Source organism: Suricata suricatta, chromosome 11 (assembly GCF_006229205.1).
Source record: "Suricata suricatta isolate VVHF042 chromosome 11, meerkat_22Aug2017_6uvM2_HiC, whole genome shotgun sequence".
In the NCBI taxonomy this organism is placed as follows: Eukaryota; Metazoa; Chordata; class Mammalia; order Carnivora; family Herpestidae; genus Suricata; species Suricata suricatta.
The window spans coordinates 23,441,715-23,466,438 of NC_043710.1; positions in this window are offsets into that span (position 1 = coordinate 23,441,715).

Genomic DNA, 24,724 nt, shown 5'->3' on the forward strand with positions numbered 1-24,724 from the left:
ATTTATGTGTGGGGACATGGCAAGCACAGTCCTAGAGAGAAAGAGGATGTAGAAATGAACAAGGTTGGCACAGGGCTCATACTTGGTCCACTACAAAAGATATGCACCAAATAAACAATTAAAATATGAGAAGTCAAGAGAAATGTGAAGGGTCCCCTGGAGTTATAGAAGAGAGCTGATCTTAGATAAGGTTCAGATAGCTCTCCCAGTAAATTACATTTAACCAGAGACCTAGAACTAGAGATAGCTCAGTAAAGAACAGAGTTTTCTAAAGGTCTTGAGGTGGGGTCTGTTTGGTGTGGAACATTATGAAGAAAGAAAGGTATACAACTTTCCATTAGCAATAAATCAATGTAAAGCCATATTTGGTAGCATAACTGTAGCTCATTCCCACACTAGCATTCTAAACTAATAACATTTCAGCCTATAGTAACAGGTATAAAAGGTGCATTGAAAGATATCTAAGGAAAACTTAAATCATGAAATGAAAGCGACAAGATAAAAATATCTAATAACTCACCGTAGTGTAAATTTAAAAAATGAGGAAACAGAAAAAAACATTTGAGAAAGTCTTACAATTTATCCTCCTAAGATATTTAAGTGTTTAAATATGACCACATAGCAAAAAGGAAAATCAATGACTGAGAAAAAGTTTCTGGAAAATTCAGAATACGAAATATAGTTCAATACAAAATGCACAAAAATATAATGTACAGAGGTTTAATACCAAACTAATGACCTAGAATATAATTTTAAGATTATTTTAAGATAATGTTAAGATAGCTTTTAAGGTTCTTTCCCATAATACAGATATTATTTAGAATAAATCCAAGTGTCCATTTGCCCATTTGTATGCTATAAATAGTAAAACCAAAGAATATAAAACAATTAGGAATACATTATAAACTATGTAACAGAAGATAAATGAAAAGACACTATATCTGAAGTGAAGACCTCATATTGAATATGACTACCAAATTCTAAGCATTCCAGTAGAATTTAAAGGCACAAATGATAGTGCAATCACATCAGATTCAACCTCTTCACTGTATGTATGAAGCAAACAAGGCCCAGAGTCACACAGGTCACTGGTATCATATCTGAAAGGTACTAGCAAAGCCTTTGCATATTGAAAAGTTCTGCATACCTTCAGAAAACCATTAGACTATTTGATATTCTCGCTACCAAATACCACATTGAATTAGACTAAAGACACCAGCAAACAAATTTAATTCACAGATGAATTTAGTAAATAAATATGAAAGACTAAAAACAAAGTTTTAAGCTTTCCAAAGACTATAACTTAATACCACCCTGTATTTAAGCAAATTAGACTGCATTTAATTAATTCTGCAAAGGAAGTAACATAGTTTATTTATTATTGCATAAAAAGGAATTACACCTTTTATCTTTGAAAAGTTATATTTGTATCAAATAATGATACACCTCAGAGAATAGAGTGCATATTATCTTAACGTATATTATTCTTTAGATCTAAGGTGGTATACATATTGCTAATGCAGTGTTCTTATTCATTTAGAATAAAGTCATGTATTATTTTAAAGTTAAATATATTATCTTAGCAAACAAATAAAACAAATGATTGAGGTGAGAGTTATCCCACCTCAAGCATTTAATGATTATTGGCATATTTCAATTAAATAGTAATTCCTTAAAGGAGAATTGACAAGAAACCAGGAGACATATTTTTTTTAATCCAGGCATTACTGTTAAACATAAATGTATTTTTTAGCCTTAGATAGCACCTACTTGCCTCTGTTTTATATGATAAATAGAAATATAATGAGATTTTACATTTGACAAACTATCTAGAAAGTTCACAGAACTTATGCTCTTCGTGTTAAAAGAAACAGGGATCTTTTCCAAGCTACTTTAAGAAATGGAAGAGGAATAATTATTATAAGGGTTCACAGTTACAGGACCTGAAGAGTTACTAAAAATTGAGTAAGATGTAAATAATAGGTCTTCCTTTCTTTTGTCTTATCTGAGTGGTCTTTTATCAGTGGCATTTTTATTTCTTTATCAATGTTTGGCTCCTCTCCTTTCAATTAGTTTCATCATTTCTTTCTCAAAACTTCACCTTTTCATTGTCATTGTGTCCTTAGCTGCTCCTGACTTATTTTCATGAACTTTTTCGCTTCGATTTCCACTCACTGATTTGTTTCCCAATTCATATTCATTCCAGTTAAACTATCATTGGCTAAACAATCTCTTTTCAAAAAGACCACACACAAATAACTTGCCTGCCCTTGTAAAAGGTGTCCACTCGGTAGAATGCACGGTAGTTAGCAGAATGGGCTCAAGAAGCATAAAACATGCTCATGTAGGCACCACGGAACATGGAAAGTGCCATGTCCCATAGAAGTAATGGCAGACAGTAACAAATCTCTAAGAGAAGTATTGTACCCATAAAAGTATTAAATTCACTAGCGCTAGCATTCTTAGGGGAGTAGAGGGAGGAGTTTTAACGTTTTTGAGCAATTTCAGTAAACTTTCTGAAGGTAACCAAACATGGTAAGCTCTTTCAAAAGCTTTCTCCTATGCTCTTCTACTCTCATTTCTAGCACATTGCTTGGTACACACAGTTTACACTGAAGAAATATTTAATATTTGCTTTTCCGTTAAAACTTTCCAAGCATGGTTCCTTTTTTAGTTTTTAACAATGATACCTCAAAACTCTGTTTCCCACCTAGTCAATAAAAATGATGGTAAAATTCCAAAGAAGAACCTAAGAAAAAGTTTCACGTGATTATTTAGCATTTTCTCCTCCATCTCCAATGTGCAAAGCCTAAGATATATGGAAATAGAATCACAAATGGAAGGAAGGAAGGAGGAATGGGGAGGAGAGGAGAAGAGAGGAGCGGAGGGGAGGGGAGGGGAGGGGAGGGGAGGGGAGGGGAGGGGAGAGGAGAGGAGAGGAGAGGAGAGGAGAGGAGAGGAAAACAGCAGAAGTTTCTTCCCCCAAACCAAACCATCCTGATCTGCAGAGGTTAATTTATATAAAGACTGCCCATAGAGATCATTAGAGGCTTTCTGGATCTTTGTTCTCCTTGTTTCTGTCTTTCTACATATTTTAATGACTAACACCTGAGGGTTGAACGGAGCCTCTTCTGTTAATGCAACTTTCTTCTCTAAGATGTTGGAATATAAATTGACCACCTTCTGATTCCTTATGTGAACTTTTTTTTTTCCTTAACCAGTAGTATACATCTAAAAAAAAAAAGGCTGTATTTTCTAGAGGAATTTTATAGAAGGTAGATATTTTTAATAGCGTTTCACCTGGAACTTGAAAAAGAACAAAATATATGATGGGCTTTTGGAGATCTACAGTTAAAAATCTTGGGTCATATAGAATTTTCTTGCATGTCTACATCATCAATATTCTTTGAAAGCTTATTATCAGTTGGACCTAGGAAACCCAATGAAAATGAATGTGCTAATAAATCAAAATCAGCTCATATACATGCTATTGTTTTTGAAAGTGCTAAATGTAATTTACTATCTTAAAGGAGAAAATTGATTTTTCACAGATTTGTAGTTTTTTTTTTAGATTTGTAGTTTTTAACATTAAAAATTATACAAAATTCAACAAAACACAGAATAAAATGAGGATGAGATAATGAGTATAAAAAGTCTATTATTTAAAAATTGTAATATTTTGCTTTTCTTAAAAATATGAATATTGAGCTCTAGGTCTAGCTAAAATTGACTCTGCATGATATCTGCAGAGATAAATTGAAAGAATACTTTGAGTATAGCCCAAACAATAGATAACCTGTGTTATCAAATAACAGAATTGTCAGATATTTATCCTATCACAGTAGCTGGAGTTGAAATTTGAATACAAATAGCTATAATTTTCTGAGCCCTCATCATGGGCAGCAATTAGATTAAGTGCTTTATAGTATGCCATGCTTTGAATCCTCCTAATAGTCCTAAAAGCTAGGTGTGTTGATTACTGGGTTGAAAAATACAGGATCTAACCTATCTACAGCACCAGGAAGGCTGAGCCTCCCTAGAACACTTACACGCTCTGTGGGATGCACTCAAGTGGACTTCTCTTAGCCTAGAACCAGGTTGCCTCCATCACCATATCTGCCAGCAAAATGGATCCATGAGTTTATCTATTTGAGCTGCTTTAGATTACTCTTGCTTTAACAAAAGCTAAAATAGCATTTAATTTTTTTCCAGTGTTTACTTATTATTACCATTATTTTAATTTTACTTTAGAATAGTGAAATTCATGAAGTCAAGAAACAGTGACATTGTTAGAATATGGAAAAAGATTTTGATAAGCCCAAAATAAGAGATGTTCACTATAGCATTTTTATATGACAAAAACATAACTGGAAGTTAAATAATTTAACCAAATCACACCACTTTGTTTTGGTTATTTATTTGTTTATTTATTTATTTTTGAGAGAGAGAGAGAGAGAATAAAAGAGATCTAATGCATGGTTAGGGATGGACAGAGGGAGATGGAGAGAGAGAATCTTAAGCAGGCTCCACAGCCAACAATCTAGCTCCATACAGGGCTTGATCTCATGACTCTGAGATCATTACCTAAGCCAAATTCAAGAGCTGGATGCTTAACTGATTAAGCCACTTGGGGAGCCCCTGTTTGGCTTACATTCTTAAGTAGACTTACCACTACCTATTTAAGAAACTTGAAGGGATAAATTCATAGAAGACTAAAGTGAGGTTGATAGAAGTGTAATTTTAAATAAAATGTTTATCTGTGTTAAGAATTTGATTAGATTTTTAAAATACAAATGGATGGGTGACACTTAAAATAAGGCAGTATCTAGAAAAGGAAGGCGATGTGATGTCAAGATGAAAAGCATATATCTGGGAATCAAACTCCCTGGATTCCACTCTTCTTGTGCCTTTATTTATTAAGTTAACTTGGATAAAATACTTAGACATTTTTCCCTTAATTTCCTCATCTATAAAATGAGGAAGGAATAGCAACTGCACAATAAAGATTTTTTCAATAAAAACATCAATTATAAAGCATTTATAACAACTTTTGACATGTGGTAAGTATTTAGGAAATCTACCTGTTATAGATAGAGTGCCAAATGTGAAACAAATTGCCTTAAGTATGGATAATAACAGTGTACTTTCTAAAGAGAATTTAAAAAGCATTAATAAAACCAACTATACATCAATCTGTCTTTGAATATGTTCTTTCCCTGCTCTTAAGAACCTTATTGTCAGCTCTCTGTGTATTAAGGTTCCTACTTTTTCAAGATTAATTTCAAGGGGTTTCCTTCCATAAGCCTGCCTTCAGTTCAGAGGGCAGACATAAGTCTTCCTTCCTGTCGCTCACCATATAACCATATATTTTATAGACATCGGTCCTTAAAGTATTTAGTGTGTTGCCTTGAAATTACCCAATTGTTTATTTATCTTAAAATCAGTGAGGCAATGGTCCATATAACCCTTGTCAAGGTATCCTTGCTCCTAGAATAGTCCCTGGGGGATGGTACGTGCAGAACAAATATTTGTTTGAGGAATGAAGGAACCACTGAGTCAATGAATTAATCATTTCAAGTTTTAACTTTGAACTTACGCTCCTATACCAAATAGATAACAGCATGTTATAGTGAAAAAAATAGCTAAAGGTTTGATTTTCACATCCTAGCCATACGATTATGAGAAAGTAACTTAGTCCTTTGGATTGTCTCTTGTCCATTTGCAGAAAAATAAAATAAGAATAAAATTCTCATTCCAGAGTGTTATAAGAAGTAAATAGGATAAAATGAATTTATGACCTGTAGCCCATAAAGCACTCTGCAAATGTTAGCGGTCACACTAACACTGAGTAAATTATGGGGCATTAGGGCGGCTCAGTCAGTTAAGTGTGTGACTTCAGCTTAGGCCATGATTTCAGTTTGTGAATTTGAGTGTTTCCTTCTCTCCCTCCCACTTCCCCACTCATACTCTCTCTTTCTCCCTCTCAAAAATACACATTAAAAAATTAAATAAAAACAATAAAATGGATTAAATTGTAATAAATGCATTATAAGTGTTAGTGATAACTGTAAATGGTAAATAGGACATTCATAATGTAAGCCTTTGAGAAATGTTAACAAAATTAAGTAAAATTATTTAAAAGATGTCTGAAATTAGGAAATAAGCATTCAGATGAGAAAATATTCTTCAGGAATTTGATTCTAATTGAAAGTTACCAAAATGACAAATAATATTTTTTTCTCTCCATGAAAGAATTCAAGGTCACTGAAGGGTTCTATGCACTAAAATATGAAATTAATCAAATCCATTATCTGCCCAATTGTCACTGCTCACAACAAAATCTTGCCTATATTGAGAAGCTTATCATGGGTTATGGTTTTTAAATTAATATTTTGTTACCAAAGAAGATGCAACAAACAACTTTTGATGTCAAGCATTTTTGACCTAAAATTTGTGAGATTTTATTTAAAAGATATATTTATTTAAAAAAGAAAAGTAGAAATATTTTTCATTAAGCATGAATGAATTATATGTAACTCACTGATACTTTAATCATTATGTCCTGTGTGTGTGTGTGTATCCTAGTTTCAATGACATATGTTATTTCCACTTATTTCTAGTGTATATTTTTTGAGTGGTTTTCCTTTTTATTAGTGGCAGATTATTTTCAATAAATGGAGCATGAAAAATTAAATGAGCTACTCCAATCCAATTAGATCTTCTACTGTCTATGGTGTTTCTAACGATTAATACATACTACTTGTGTTGTTCAAATATCTTCAAGGAATTTCAAAAAAATAATCCAAAATGTATTTCATTTTTCATACCTTTCCTCTTCATTTGTTCACATATATGGCTATTTCAGCTTTTTTTTCCCCTTTAACACGTATTTAGTATTCTTAGGAGAAAAATAAAGAAGACGAAAGGACAGGTTTGCGGAAAGTTTTCTGAGTTCTGCCTTTTCTGCTTCTTTCAGGACACATGAGTTTTATGTTTAAGTGTGGGTGTTTAAATAATGAAATCAAATCAGCTTAGTCCTATATACATTGTTCAGTCTTTACAATTTGAGGAATCCAGGGAAAAGTCCCATGTTTTATTGTCAGAATAAAAAAGATACAGCTGCAATCTTCTTGTGAAAAGTTCTCTGGTGTTTAGCAGTAGTATGTTCAGAAGTAGACAAAAAAATGTAGGGAATGTTCCACACTTCTATTACCAATCCCTCAAAGAAAATAGACCAGCCTCAATGTCTGTGGTCCTCTCTAATAAAATGTGCATTCTATAAGTTAATGAAATGAAGGAAAAAATTAAATGAAAATGATAGAGTTGTTACTTGTAGAAAGAAGAATAAAAAATGTTTTCCCATGAGTTATTAAGATTTGTATATTAATTGTGTTTCTTCTCATTGAACATCCCTAAATAGGAAAAGAAATTCAATGTATCCACACATTGATTAGCACAAGTTGGCTGGTTACTATATATCAAAAACAAACACTAGACAACATCCTTAGATGCGTAATTCAAAACCAGGCCTGGGGCACCTGGTAGCTCAGTCCGTTAAGAATCTGACTCTTGATTATGTCTCAGGTCATGATCTCAGGGTCGTGGGATGGAGTCAAGACTGGATCAGGTTCTGTGCTGAGTATGGAGTTTGCTTAGGATTCTCTCTACTGCCTCTCTCCCCTGCTCATGCTCTGTCTCTCAAGAAAATAAAAACAAAATAAAACAAGGACAATAAATGGAGTTTCCATACAATGGAAACACAGTTCTATTGGAAAGTTAACAATTATATACCCAAAGCAGGGTTCATGAGATCAACCGTGATAAAAAAAAAATCTGCACATACTTAGCCACCAACTAGTATCAGCAGGTATTACCTATCTATGCTTGAAATAGGTTGCTTAGCAGAATGATTAATATACACCACTAAATGTAAAGTGTGTGTGTATATGTGTCTATGTATTGTATGTATATGTATATACATGTATACACATATTACTAAATGTGTAGTTGTATGTACCAAATTACATAAAATAAAATAAAATATACACCAATAAAACTCTTCTTTTTTCTAAATTCATGTATTCATAGCAGTTACAAGAGAGATGACAGAAATTTTAGTTTCCTTAAAAGTTTAGGTTATCTTTCTTCAGTGAAATGTGCCTAGATCTATCTCTCTCCTAAAATGCATTTAATACCACTATCTGAAAGGACCCTTGAATATTGGATCATTATCTTACCTAGATGAATGTATCTTCTGCCCTTATTTGTGGTCAGTTTTTTTTCCTGTTTTGTATACAGAAGAGAGTGGAAGTGACAAATGTGACAGGTGATTCAATTGTCTTATCTTCATACTGGCACACTTACTAAGTTCTTAGAGATCTCTTAACAATATCCATATCTAAGTTCACGTAAGACTCTTTTAACTTGAAAGACTTTGAAGTTTCATGCTGACAGACTCCTGTCTATTCTGTAAGACTGATGAAATGGTGTGAGGATGTGCAGTGTGTCTTAAAGACTCAGCTCCTTCATTATATTAAGAATTTCTCTACAACCCAATACTTGAATTATCGGGATTAATTGGACAGATCACATAAGTAAATAAACAGACATTTTATCCTACATTATCTGAAAATACAATCACTGAGTTTTTAGTATTTTTTTCTTGTATGTCCCTCTATCTTCATTAGCCCCTTATTAAAATTCAAATGCCTTTGATAGGGATTGCAGCTCAGATGAATCTCCATCTGGAATGGTTAACCAGTTAAAACAGTGAAATGGAGGAGTTTGAAAATTTTAGGCAATTCATAACTAGGGAGGATACAGAATTATGAGTTAAGATGAGTGGCAAGACCCTGGAGAAACTGAAGAAGAAAGAAGGTTTGGGAAACTGAGTCAAAGACAGACTACTTACTTTCAAAAGTTCATCCAGTAATAGTTTTGCCAACTGAATTTATGCACCATGGCATTTTTCTACCTAAGTTAGTTTGGAAAGAAAAGCTGTCAGCTCCAAAAGAAGACCAAAAAAAAAAAAAATCTAAGCTAAGGAAATTTAGTCCATTTAGTCCATCTAAATCTAGTAAACATGGTTATAAGATGTCACTATCAAAAAATTATCAATTTTTTTCTTATATGGTGGTTTTTTGGATTGAAAAGAAATAGGGGACTTTTGGAATGAAAGTTCAAAATAAAATTCTGATATCAAGGGATAGATATATTATACCTGTCTAGAATATATTCATATTATTGCATTCCTGCATTACTTAAATAACATCTTACTCATGAAGAATCTTCTGCTGTTAGAAGAGGATTTTGTTGTTGTTATTTCCCTTACCCTGAAGTCAAACATCTGGAGTCAAGTCCTGACTCTGTCATTTATTATCTCTTTTATTAGAGGCAAATGTTTATCTCAATTGACCCACAGTTTTCATATCTGTGAATGCAGAATAGCCATTTATTTACACAGATGCCAAGTGGATAATAATTATAAAAGATAATGTAAATTGTAAAGTGCTCAGGAAAAGATCATTATTTGTGAAGAATCAAAATATCAGATCTTCTGCCATGGCAGGGGCTGGGCGCACTTGATCACATTTATCTTCTTACATAATAGGGAACTAGAAAAAGCCATTACAGAAATTTCTAATAATGCACATACATTATAGATGTGAAATATACTTTGAGTATTATTAAGGAGAGGTGGAAAGCTCAAAAATTTTAAAATATCACCTACATTCGAGGTTCTTAGAATGATCAGCTTGAAGAAGAAAGTCCTACTTGCTATAGTCAGTTGGTTCCAGTGAACGAGAGTCAAGTGTGCACATCTTTTTGTGGCTCCCCATTCGGGAACCTGTACTGGTACCTTGAAGTCAGCCACAGCACATCAACAGCACAGCAATCTATAAGCTTTGAAAACCAATCTCTCCCCTATACCTGCCGGCCCCCGTGAGGTGGTGGTTAAAGTGTATTAATACACTTCTGCATATAGAACAGATGAAAATATAAATTAGGTTCTACTCTATAGAGTTTCTACCATCCATCTGGTAATCAGGCCTTCCTTGGGATTTTATGTGACTTGAATAAGCCTTTCCTAGAGAACAACTGATATAACTAAAGAGAAATAAGATGAGGAATTTAGGGATAATGAATAATGCGTGGGAAGGTGCAGCAGTCAGATATGTTCAGATACTTTGAAATAAGAGTGATTAGAATATTTGGCTCTAGAGGAGGATCAATTAATGCTCACACTATTTTATAGTAAAAAATATGTGTGTGTGTGCATGTGTGCGTGTGTGTGTTTATGAGACAAAAATCAGGGCGAACATAGATCAAGCTTTGAATTCCATGTTGAGATGTTTCAGTAAATTTGTGAGAGGTGTGAGAACATGTAAAATCCTCAAAGAATTTTAGAAAAAAAAATAAATGATATCAACTGTGCAATTATGAAGAGAATAATTTCAATGGATACGATGAAAGAAAAAATAAACCAGTTGGGACACTATTGTGATCATTCAGTTTTTAAGCTATATCAAGTCTTTCATAAATTCAGATAGTGTGAAAATACATTAAGAAGAGAAGAAATGAAGGGAGGGAGGGACGGGGGGATGAAGGAAGGAAAAATCCAAACTTGAATGAAAAGTATCTGAATTAGGTATGTCTATAGAAATCAAATAGAGCAGAGTACTTTGACCCCTCTGGAAGATCCACTATCTTTAAAATGTCACGGAGAGGGGCACGTGTGGGGAAGAGCACTGGGTGTTATATGGAAACCAGCTTGGTATTAAACTATTATAAATAAATAAATAATAAATAAATAAATAAATAAATAAAACAATCCTTTCTACTGAAGGTCTTGAAAGTTCTTTTATAAGCAGATAATATGTTGATGAAGGAAATGGTCCAAAGAGAAGGTTGCTAGCTTGAGAGAAAATATTCACCAGTGATGGAAACATATGCATGCTGTTTTCTGGTTTCCTTTTTTTAAAAAATAACAATGTTATCACTCATTTGGAGACCTTGGACTGAGTAGAATTTTGGTCTGTTACACCCATCCATCTCCTTCGTCCTAAACTCACTAGCTTTGCCATTCACTTTTTCTCTAAAATAAGAGATTCCAAGTATCACATTCAATTGCCATTACTCTCGGGCTTCGCTTCCCATTTATTGATCACTGCTGTTCATCACTTTTTGTACAAAGCACATGTTTTCCTAGAATCTGCAGAAGTCTTTTCTACTTATTATATACCCTGTGTTTTCCAAGGCAAACTCCATTTCTCATATAACTCTGATATGCCTATTTCCTATTTAGCATAAATTGTAATATCATAAAAAGAACCAAATATCATTAGAGAGCCTCTAATTCTACCTTGTTTTATAAAGGGGGGAGCAACACAAGATGCTGATTGACTTGCTAGGGACACATAACTCATTAATGGAAATTCAATACTCGCTTTTTTTCCATTCACAGTTAATCATAGATCTTAGTTTATTTTTGGTTTTAAGCCCTGATTTTTATTGTTTATATATGTGTGCAGTCATTACTTATTTTAACATGGGTTTCAAATTGTAGAGTTTAGTTTTCAACCCACAAAAAGATATGCTTGTTGAAAGTCAACATGTAGTCAGAATATAAGGTAATCAAAAGTGTTTATTTTAAATTGACTCCAATTCTAACTACAACCTGAAATTTCGAAACATAGTCAAGCAGTGATCTTTGCCACTCACATCTGAGATCCAAATGGGCCTGCAGATGTGAAATTGTCTGTTGCTATGGGAAAACAGCTGGAATCAGTTAATGAGTCAAGTCAGCATGAGCTCAAGCACTAGAGAATAGAATGTTTCATCTCCATGGTACAGAACTCTAGGAAAGGAGGCGGAGAGCCAGACTGTTGCACAAATGGCCTCATGAGTGACACAGCTGTGAGCATAATTAGGTTCATCTCTTACTGGCAAACAGAAGTGTTGTTTACTTGTGTATGTATGGAACTTAGGCATCAGCAGACCAGTCTTTAATCCTGACCCCACTGCTATAGAGCGCCAACCCATTCGGGCCAGATATCATAGAAACCCCCTACCACCTCCCACCAAAATAGAGAAAAGAAAGTATGTCAATCATCCTGAGGTTTGAAAAAAACACAGGAGTTTTCTTGGTGACCTTTGGTTTTCCTTTTTCTTATAAGGTCAGTAATTGTCTAGAGTTTGACAGAAGAAGAATGGGAGGCATTTATCACTTTCCACTAGTTTCAAACAAAAAAGCATTAGACTAAACTGGGGGCTTTGATGCCATGGTCAAATAACATGATGTAAACAAGACAGGACATCTAACTAAACTGTAACACATGTTTAATATTAGTTTATGTATTTTAAATCCTGATCTTAAATACAGATGTGTTGTTCTAACTTACTATGTTATATAGAAATTAGAAAATAAAATTTATTCTTTTTAAAAAAATGTTTAATGTTTATTTTTGAGACAGAGAGAGACAGAGCATGAGCGGGGAGGGGCAGAGAGAGAGGGAGACACAGAATCTGAAGCAGGCTCCAGGCTCTGAGCTGTCAGCACAGAGCCCCGAGCGGGTCTCAAACCCATGAATGTGAGATCATAACCTGAGCCGGAGTCAGAGGCTTAACAGACTGAGCCACCCAGGAGCCCCTAAAATTCATTCTTAAAATTTCTTCTAATCTCATAAATTAAATATACAGGGAATCATTACTCAAGGACAAGGTTTCTATTTTCCAGAAACTTTCACTTAACTAGGTTGTCACCACCACCTCTGAGATAAGTAAAAAGTGATGACATGGTCAGTGATGAGATACCTAAAATTAATTTTATGCTATTTCTCTTCCCAGACACAAAGCTGTGACATGAGAAATTAAATAGACGCACACGCGCGTGCACACACACACACACACACACACACACACACACATGAGTGTGGACCCACAGGGAAGCATTACAGATAATACAGTTGTCATTACACAAATGTAATTCTTGAGGAAAGAGAAAGTTATCTGTGCCTTTATACTACAGAGCCTTACACACGAACACCACACCTTCACCACTGTCACTATCACTGCTACTGCTGCTGTTCTTTCTATATGTGCCAGGCACTGTGCCCAGCAACTACAGTGCACCAACTCCAAACTACAAACATAGTATAAGTACTATTAACATCACCATTATAATGGTCGAAAAACTAAGGCACAGAGCCATTAAATTACTTATATAAAGTCACATATCTAAAATGTGTAGGGCTCTAAATCAAACACAAACAAATTCCAGAGTTTATGTACCTATTCACTCTACTCTACTGGGTCAGCAAATATGGTTGATATTTTTGAAAGAAAGAAAGGAAAAAAAGGGAGAAAGAAAAAGGGAAGGGAAGAAGGAAGGATGGAGGGAAGGAAGGAAGGATGGAAGGAGAAGAAAGAAAGAAGGAAGGAGAGAAGAAGGGAGGGAGAAAGGTGGAATTATGTTCCATATAAATACCTAACTTTCTAAATGTATGTTTTTGTGTTAGAAAATATTATGAAAAAAGAAAATATATTTAAACATCTTAAAATTTCTAGATACAAATATTTATATGCAACTATCATTTGATCAGGCTCAAGACGCATACCTCTAGGATATTCAAGGCTGTCAAATAAGATTTTAAGTCTGGAATAAGACTAAGAACAAATGGAATCAACAGTTGGTTTAAGGATACTGTCAAATATATTCCATACAGTCTTCAAACCTTATGTAAGAGTGCTTTCACTATGCTTTATTTCTTGTGGGTGTGCTAGCCAGATTAATAGTGTTGGTTAGATAATAAATATGGAGTAGAATTAATTGACTTTAACCCCCTGAAATGTCAACTCAACTCATTTTGCTCAACATATTTAACAATCCTATCACCTTGGTTATCTTCCATGACAACAGAACCAACACTGAGTGGAAATGTGACCATCCATCTGGGCTAATTTTCAACCAGACTCCCACTCATTGCAGAAAGGTGTAAAAAAAAAAATCACTATATACTCGAATGGGTAAGTCGACATGACTAAACTGACGTAGGGCAGTAGGTAAATGGAAAACTTTACAAGAACCAATAGAAACATTTCCAATAATCAAAATATCTTTAGAAAGACTCAATAGTAATTTTTGGCTAAAGTTTGGTTCTGTTTATCTGCCCCACCCAGGCTGTACGTCTCCTTCACATAGGCCACAATTTCCTGTTTTAGTGTTTCAGTCTTCCTTTTACTAACTGTGGCTCTGGCATTCTTGGTATTTCATGGGTTCTCTCCATAAATCCCTGGAACTCTAAAGGAATAACAACTAAGCTGGCAACTTTATCAGAAAAGATTTTTCTATCATGAGACATGTAATCATCCCTCCATAATTTTTGAGTACCAATCCTGAATGATGACCAGGTTACAGCTACTAATCTCTTTTCACCTTTGCTATTTTTGTCTGCATCAAGACTGTATAATTCTAATCCTGGGCTTGGTTTGCCTTTGTATAAAGGCCCATATGTACATATGGAAATGTTATGTTTTATGTAGTAATACTTACTCTGAGCATTATTCCCCAAACAATATACTTGATTGTATGGAATAAGGAAGACAACTGAAAATTTTATTGTACATTCAAGGACTGACCAGAAAATAACAGTGCACTTTGTTTCAAAATGATTTATAAGAAAAAAGCAGCCAAATAATATTTAGTTCATCTGGATATAGTATATCCCCCTTGCATTAAGTGACCTCTTATTTTTCCTATTGTGTTTTTAACTTGTGTAAATTATTTGAGTGAAAAGTAAAATATCTCATACTTCCATAATTATCAGCACCTTCATATCTTAACAGATACCAGCTCATTATTTAGAAGAATAAAATAAATAGATTTACCCTGGTAAAAATATTTTTTATTCTGGTAAATTAGCAAAAATGAAAAAAGGCCACTTTTAAATAGGTTTGTATGTGAGGAAAAAAAATAATAAACTATGCACATGAATCCAAGAGTACCAAGACAGTTAGGCAGTATATAAACAATAGATCCTTCTTAAGAACTGTAAAATATTAAGAAAAAGTACTATAAAACTGGTGTGTGAGTGCTGCTTTTCTTGGCAAATCTATATACATAGTTCAAAGCAGAAAGAATATGTGCTATCCAAACTTGACTAGACATGGAAATTAGGATGTAAAATGTCATATCTCCATATTTTAAAGATACAAAAGAATGTTTCCTTAAATTTTCATGACAATTCTTTACATTTACAAAATAATCCCACATGTATGAGCTTATCTCATGTTTATTATTCAGTTTATTTAATGCTATTTTTGAACTAGCTTCACAAATCACTATTCCCAGGTTACCAATGAGAACAATGCAGTTGATGGAGGCTGTGACTTGTCAAAGGTAACAGAAGTAGAGGCAGAGGTAACATTTGAACTTGCATTTTCTGATCCGTGTCCAATGCACTTTCAGGTTTTGTTTCAACTGCCAAGTCTGACTGATTGGCAGTAATACTTGGAATGTCGTGTGTGATGGATTTTGAGACCCCAGACGTGCTTGGTGGGAAAGGGCAGTGTGGTTGATGCAGATGGGACTGTGGACTCAGGGTTTAAATGGTAGCATAAGCATCAGGAATACTCTATTGCTTTTCTACACGTTTCATTTCTCCAGTTCACTTTGAAAACCACTGCAGTGAAATCTCTCTGAAACATACGTTGCCTATTGATACATGTGCATCTCTCATACGTTCCCTCATATTTGCATTATTACTAATTAGACCAACCCTTTCAATTCACCATCAATATGCCAAAGCTTTGCTTTGATTTTGGTTTTGATATATTTTCTTCTGACCTAGGTCATTCCTCTTATCCTTTCTGGCTATAGCATACTTGGTTGGCCATTTCCCAAAAGCCAATCTGAATTCTACCTCCTATGGGAAGCACTCTCCCTTCTTCCCTCTCTATCATACATAGTTCTTTCTCCCTCTGATAATCTTAGCATTATCATGCTGTATGTTTTGCTGTTCCATGTACACATAACGTTTGCCTCCCCAATTAGATTTAAGCATCTTAAGGGCTATTTTCATATTTCTGTATAGTATGTAAGGTAGCAAGATCATCATTCATGACAAGTAATCAACTACTCAAAGACATTCAAGATATAGTGATTTTTTTTATTTCAAAGAAAAGAAAACAGTTGAATTGGGAAATCTGGGGGAATTATAAGATCAAAAAAATTTATCCTGTGTCACTATTGATATTCTTAGAAATACTTAAGACCACATTTGCTCATGAGTAAAAAAAATAAAATTCAAACTCAAGAAGAAATTGTTGACAATTAAAAAGATATGTTGGGTGCCAACCATATGTGGGGAAGGACAAAACCCATATGGTGAAAATAACAAATGGCCAACTCCCACAGAAGATCTGAGATCGGTGGTAGTAAAACAGAAGTAGCCATAAAGATTTATATGGAGGAAATGTATTTACTTGTCATTACCCAGAAGACTGACTTTGATTATTTTCATGACACAAAATACAGAAGAAATAGAAAGAATTCTTCAGATACAAATTAGATGTTCTGTTTAAATATGAATAGAGCATATGAAGTGCCAGCTAATTATCAAGCTTATTCACTCATATTATGAAAAAATATTGCTACCAGATAATTAGTAATTATTTACTGACTAACTGGATGAACATGTAAATGAATGAATTAATTATACATCCTGATAATTGAAATATTTTATTAATATTAGTTTATGAATTACAAATGTGATTATGCTGTTTCCCACCCAAAAGAACAAAGCTTATATGTTTATTTAAGAGATGTCAGCATTTCTTTGAGTCTGAAATGCACATTTTTTCATATTAAAATACGGATATTTCTTGTAATCAATGGCATATCATAGTTCATTTGAAATATCTTGTTATTTCTTAAATATACTTTAAAGAGTGGTATGATTTATAAAAATGATGTCTCAAACTTAATAAATTATGATACATAGTTATTATTTTGCCACAGTCACTGCTTAAAATAATATATTAAATATGTGTATATAGGCTACACATACAATAATAAAAATCAAACATGTATATAACATATTATATAATATGGCATGCTATATTATTATACGACATTTATACTGTGTTATGTTACATTATGTTATGTTATGTTATATTGCATTACATTTAAGGCAAGCCTCGAAACAACTATACAAGAAGAACCATTAGTACCCCACTGTGCAGTGAGGAATTGAAGCATAGGTAGTTGAAAGTAACTTCTCCAAAGTTACACACCTCCATCTATGTTTTCTTCTAGTGGTTTTAGGTCTTAGGATCAATTCTTTAATCTATTTTAATTTTTGTGAATGGTATAAGAATGTGGCCCAGTTTCATTCTTTTGTATGCAGCTGCCCAATAACCCCAATACCACATATTGAAAAGAACTGTTATTTTCCCATTGTATATTCTTGTCTCCTTTATTTATTCTCATCATAAATTAATTGGCCATATATGGGCAGGGTTATTTCTGGGCTAAGTCTATTTTTTAAATTACATAGATTTTGCCAGTTTCATAATGCCTAAGAATGCCTTATCATATTAATGTTTTAAATACAATAACTAAAACACAATGATTATATAGCAAGTCAACTGCATTCAAATATATACTATCAAAAATAAATTTCAAGGGCATCTTGTGGGTCAGTGGCTTGAGCGTCTGACTTTGGCTCAGGCCATGATCTTGCAGTTTGTGAGTTTGAGCCCCGTGTCAGGCTCTGTGCTGACAGCTCAGAGCCCAAAACCTACTTTGGATTCTGTGTTTCCCTCTCTCTCTCTGCCCCTCCCCCATCTACACTTGCCCCTCTCTCTCTTCAAAAATATATAAACATTGTACATAAATAAGTAAATAAAATTTAATAGAATTAAGTGTATATTTCTTCATTAAAACATTAACTATCAAGATTTATCTGAAATGTAATGTGTCATGATTTCAAAGTTGGATGAGCATAAATATTTTGAGACACTTGAAACAACTGTACTGAGAAGTGAAATTGTCAGTTATTTCTACTCATGACAAAGTCTAGGATATTGTTAAGACTAATGTATTTTGTAACCTACATTTATAATTAAAAGAAAAGATGCATTTTAATTAGAGAGTTGGAGACTAGTGAAAGTAAGAGCTTTCTTTTCTTTCTTTCTTTCTTTCTTTCTTTCTTTCTTTCTTTCTTTCTTTCTTTCTTTCTTTCTGAGAGAGAGAGCATGCATGACTGCTCGAGTTGGGGAGGGATCAGAGGGAGAGGGAGAAACAAAATCTTAAGCAGGCTCCACACCTAGCACAGACCCCCATGTGGGGCTGATCTCATGGCCATGAGATCATGACCTGAGCTGAAATAAAGAGTTGGATGCTTAACCGTCTGAGCCATCCAGGTGCCCCAAGATCTTTCTTTTTTCCCCTCCATCCAATGAAATGATAAAGAAGAAAGTAAATGATTAAGTATTACAGTAAAGTAACAAGATTATCTCCACCTTTTCTAATGACTAAAGATTAGGCAGAGGCGGAAGAATCAACAACAACAACAACAACAAAAAAAGATGTAACTAATCATTAGTAAGTTGAGAGTAGAGCCAGGGAGGATGTGTTCTAGAAAATAAGGGAAGAAAGATGTTTTAATGGAAAGAAAAGTCAAAATGTATTGGATCATAATTCTGCAATCAGACACCCCTGGTTTGAAATTTGACTCTCCAATGCACTAGGTGTCTGAACTTGGGCAATTTATTTAAGCCTCAGTTTCTTTTTGAAGGGATTAATTATTTTTTTCAATTCTTCATTCTTCCTGTAACCATGCTTTTAGACATTTGATTTTGCACTTATGCGCACTAAAAGGGTAGGGTCTACTTCCTCATATTTTGAATCCAAGCTTGGTCATCTGACTTGGTAAAAAAGAAGAAATTTAAAGTTTGGGCTTGAAGGGCACAACATAGTTCTACTTCTGTACCACTGCAACTGGCATGAGAATACACCTGGTCCAAACTGCTGGAGGATGAAAGAGTGATGGGCAGAACCATGTCAACATGGGTCTGGATGCTACAATAGCCAGTGGCATTCTTAGACATGAGAATGTCCAGACAAGGTTAGTGAAACTATCCCCAGATGCTTACACAGGGAATGCTTATAGTTGTGTGCCATTGAGGTTTTATGGTTGTTTGTTACAAAGAATTAACCATGATGATAGATAACCGACAATAACTGATACAATCTAAAAAACCAGAAGAGTTGCATTTTCTTCCCCTGTAGTTTTTTGAGGACTAGAGAAGACAATTGTACATACAATATTTTTGGAGCAACTGAACTAATCCATTTTAAGAAATTGGTAGATAGTTGGTGACAGTAGATGTTACTTATAATATAAGCAGAACACTTAAAAAAACTACTATTATCAATCTGATTGTTAGTACTTCTCTTAGAATAGTATCAATTAAGTAGTGATAAAAAAACAAAATAAAAACAAATTGTTTACAGGGGTTGAGAATAAATAGGAGGAAAAATGAAGGCAGAATGCTAATGATAACCATGGCTAATATTTACTTAGCACTTACTGTATTTCTAGGCATTATACGAAGTATTTTATATATTTAAAAAATACTTTATAAGGTTATCAACCTACTTTTTTTTTTTTTATTTTAGAGAGAGCATGAGCAGGGGAGTGGGGCAGAGAGAGAGAGACAGAGAGAGAATCTTATAAAGGCTCCACACAGAGAGCAGAGCCCTACATGGGGCAGGATCCCACAACCTTGGGTTCATGACCTTAGTCAAAATCAAGAGTTGAATGCCAAACTAACTAAGCCATCTAGGTGCCCTTACCAACCTACTTTATACATAGTATATGAAGAACTGAGGTTATGATTATGATTTGTAAGTGCCACTCTAACTTTCAAACCAAATACTTATTTGACTAAATATGTTTCTCAAGAGGTAGTATTTATATAGATATGACCCCATATTATGGCTTTTGTTATACTGCCTGGAAAGTCTTCTCAAGAAGAGTTTGTACAGCACTGCATTTTTTTCAACACTATCATGAAGCAGTATAAATTCTCTAATGTTTTTAGGAATATGAATTCATAGCTTTAACTACTTGGCAGAGAATCTAGAGAAGTGTGAAATTTGAAACAAAGCAGGTTAAAAAGCAAGGGGGGAAACTTCAGTAAAAAAAAATTAGTGTTACTTAGGAAAAAATACCATCATCACACAAAGGAAAAACTGCATAATAAAGGATGTGCTGAAAATGGAGGGAAAGAGATGACTTACTCAAGAAATAAATACGCATTGTCCATAGCAATATACTTCTAGACATGTCTCCACAAACAAGGGAGACAAAAGCAAAGATAAACTACTGGGACAATATCAAAATAAAAAGCTTTTGCACAGGAAAGGAAACAATCAACAAAACTAAAAGACAACCAACTGAATGGGAGAAGATATTTGCAAATGACATGCCTGATAAAGGGTTAAAATTCAACATACAGAAAGGAGTTATATAACTGAACATGAAAAAAAAACCAACAACCCAACTAAAAATGGGCAAAATACATAGAGAGACATTCCTCCAAAAAAGACATACAGATGGCCAGCAGACATATGAAAAGATGCTCATCATCACTAATCATCAAGGAAATGCACATCAAAACCACAGGGAGATATCACCTCACACCCATTAGAATGGATAAAAAAAAAAAAAAACAAGAAATAACAACTGTTGGCAAGGATGTGGAGGAAAAGGAACCTTTGTGCTCTGTTGGTAGATATGCAAACTGGTTCAACCACTGTGGAAAACAGTGCTTCAAAAGATTAAAAATAAAACTAACATATGATTCGTTAATCTCTTACTAGATATTTACCCAAATAATACAAAAAAAACACTATTTTCAAAGATATATACAATCTTTATGTTTATTGAACATTATTTACAATAGCCAAAATATGGAAGCAGCCAAAGTGTCCATTGACAGATGAATGGATAAAGAAGATGTGGTACACACACACACACACACACACACACACACACACACACACTGCAATATTATTCCACCATAAAAAGAATAAAATTTTGCCATTTGCAAAACATGGATGAATCAAGAAAACATCATGCTAAGTAAAATAAGTCAGAGAAAGACAAATGCCATATGATTACACTTAGGTGGAATTTAAGAAGTAAAACAAATGAACATAGGAAAAATAAAGAGGCAAACCTAAAAAGAGACTCTTAACTATGGAGAGCAAACTGATGGTTGCCAGAGGGGAGGTGGGTGGGACAGGCAAAATAGGGAGTGGGGACTAAGGGCACACTTACCATGATGAGCACTGAGTGATGTACAGTATTGTTGAATCACTATATTGTACACCTAAAACTAATGTAACACTATATGTTAACTATACTGGAATTAAAAATAAAATAAATAAACAGGGCCACTAAAAAAAAAAGAGAGAGAGAGAGAGAGAGAGAGAAGTTGTGTGATAGAATCCCTGTACCAATTCTAGACATATGCCTCCAAAGACTGTTTTCTAGATATGGGGCTTCAGAGACTTCATTTTGTTTGTTTGTTTTTCTTTTCTCATAAATCTCAGTTTCCTCATCTTTAATTCAAATATTAATACTATAGATATATAAAGTTCTTGTGAGGATTAGATGAAACAATATCATGAATGCCTAACAAAGTGTCTTCTTGTAAACTGATATTATTTGGAGAATAATCATGGCACTGATGATTAAATGGTATTATAAATGGTAAAATAGGACTGATATTCAATTGATTAATGGTGTGTGTTCAAGCAACATAGCCAAAAAACTAATATGGAGGTGGACCCACTAGCATCAGTTCTATGATAAAGCCTAACTCTTTCATTCTAGTGAAGTAATAACTTGGAAGCACGTATATAGTATCAGGACTCAGAGATAAAGGGCTCTACTCCACATTTGCTAGTATCTTTGTGACCTTAGTTAGGAATGTCCTATCACTTCTTAGGCCAAGACTCAATTTCCTCTTCTCTTACAAGAACCTAAGTAGCAGTTGAGACTCTAAACTCTCTTTAGAGTTAGCATTTTGTGAACCTGATCAACTTTGGAATTAGCATTCAGAAAGGATACCAGCCATTCTAGTTTGCATTCAGAAGAGAGGAATAAAGAAGAATGCATGATTTAAAGAAGCTAAGGTGCCTCCCTCTGACTTTGTCAGCCCACTGGCTCTGGTTTCTTTCAGATGTTGCTTGATGTATAGCCAATATCAGAGCTCTATGAAAGAAACTGCAGATTTTCCAAGGATTGTTGTTGAGTGCCCCAGTTACTTCCAAATCTATTATAGAAGAGAAATAAAGCATGAAAATGGGCAACTTCTTCTCCAACAGTTCTCAAATAGGAAAATAGGGAAGCTTTAGAAAAGCCCTAGGCTACTCTGCTCCACAGATTAAATTATGCAAATTAATATAATGCCAACTCACTGAGGGGGTGGTGTTGGTGGGGGGGGCTGAAGGGCGGTGCCAGGAGCATCCCTGTAATCTGCTGCCAAGAAATCTGCACAAGGGGATCTTCTCACCTTGGGCAATTTCTGAACCGAAATCCTGCCTAACTGGCAGTATGGACTTCCATAGAGATGGGAAATTAAGCTCCAAGAATTCAAAAAGTAACTCTCTATGGCCTTTTCTGCTCTAGAGAGGTATGTAGAGGTCTCATGCATGGTCCACAGGCAACTAGTAGGCTGCTGGCATCTTCCTGGTAGGCTGAGAACTGATCCAAAAACCGGAGTGGGTGCATATGTGTGTAAGTATGTAAAGCCTGCACGCTCCACACATTTTCATTTGTATGCATTGCTCAGACATATTACTGATGACTTGTTTTTCTATCTTATAGCTACATTAAAAAATGTAAGACAAAGTTACTCTATTGCTAAAAACTCTCATACCATTTATGTTCTGTCATAAACTTAAAAATATTAATGTTTGTTCATTGTTGAGAGAGAGACAGAAAGACAGAGTATGAGCAGGGAAGGGGCAGAGATAGATAGGGACAAAGAATCCACAGCAGGTTCCAGGATCTGAGCTGTCAGCACAGAGCCCGACACAGGGCTCGAACCCACGAATTGCAAGATCATGACCTGCGTCAAAGTGGGATGCTTAACTGACTGAGCCACCCAGGCGCCCCTGTTCTGTCATAAATTTTAACTGCTCAACCAACATAAAGCAACGTTGTCAAGACTGAATGCACACATCCAAGTATAGATCCAGGGAAATCACATGATGTTAGAGAGTTTTGTTAGGGTATTACCAACAATATTTCATAGTAATAGATTTTAGCTGTGGTTCTCCCTTCTTTAAACTGATGTGGTTTTAAAACTATCCTTCAGTTTGTTACTCATTTGTTCTCTTGTAACGTGTGTGGTTACCATTTCTCATTGTTTGTTCTATACTATGAGAAGAGGAAAAAAGTATTTTAAAACACTGGAACTGAAAATAAAATATCTAAATTCTAATCCCAGCTCTATGACTTGCTAGCAGGAAACTCAGCCTGGCCTAAGTTCCCTTATTTGTAAAATACTAATGATGAAAAAAACAGTGCCCATTCCACAGGGTTATTGTGAAGTATAAATGCATCCAGCATGGTGACAATGTATCAACCACTAGACCAGATTTGGAAGCACTAATTTGGAACCTAGATTTCCCCTAGGATGTCTTTATATTCCTAGAATTAGGAAATGGGATTCTACGTGACAAGGATTAAATCCTGGGAGTTCCAGAGAACAAGAAATATCGGGCTGTATCAGTACCCAGGAGATGACAAGCCAGATGTTTATAATACTTAGTTCCTTACTCTGCACATATTGCTCTTAAATTCTCCCACTGTACTTTATTAAGAAAGTTTTGTGGAAGATGCGCCTCTCTCACTTCTGCTCTCTGAAATGAAAAAGAGATTTTTCTAATGTTTGAAAATAAAATTCCCGGGGCGCCTGGGTGGCTCAGTCGGTTAAGCCTCCGACTTCGGCTCAGGTCAAATCTCACGTCCGTGGGTTCGAGCCCCGCGTCAGGCTCTGTGCTGACAGCTAGCTCAGAGCCGGGAGCCTGCTTCCAGTTCTGTGTCTCCCTCTCTCTCTGCCCCTTCCCCTCTCATGCTCTGTCTCTCTCAGTATCAAAAATAAATAAAACATTAAAAAAAAAGAAAATAAAATTCCCTCCACGTTGTCTTCCCTTTTCCTCCTATTACGTAAGCATGCTGTGAAAGAAGAGAACCCCAGCATGTCAAAACCCAGGCAGGAAAGAGCTGCAAGCACATAGATCAACTACTACTCTGCATTTGAAGATTCTTTTCCAATGTCAACCTTGAAAATTCTGAGTTTAATTCCTTTAAACTAGATGAAATTTCTTTCTAGTTCTGTACACAGAAATCACAGCTATCAGCTGCCTGCCATCCCTATAAAAACTCTAGTTTCCATAATATAATCTATTTTGGAGGTTGAGTTTAGATAGGAGCATAAAGTAACCTAATTAAACTAACTGAAAATATGATATTAAAATCTTAACCTTCACAGAGACATTTCAATTTTAAATGAAGTAGTTTATTATTAGCAATGAATCACTCGTTGATGAAACGTCAGGCCATATGATAAAAGAAATGTGAAAGAACTAACATTTTTAAGGAGTCCATGATGTACCAACACTTTGCATACAACTATACTTAAA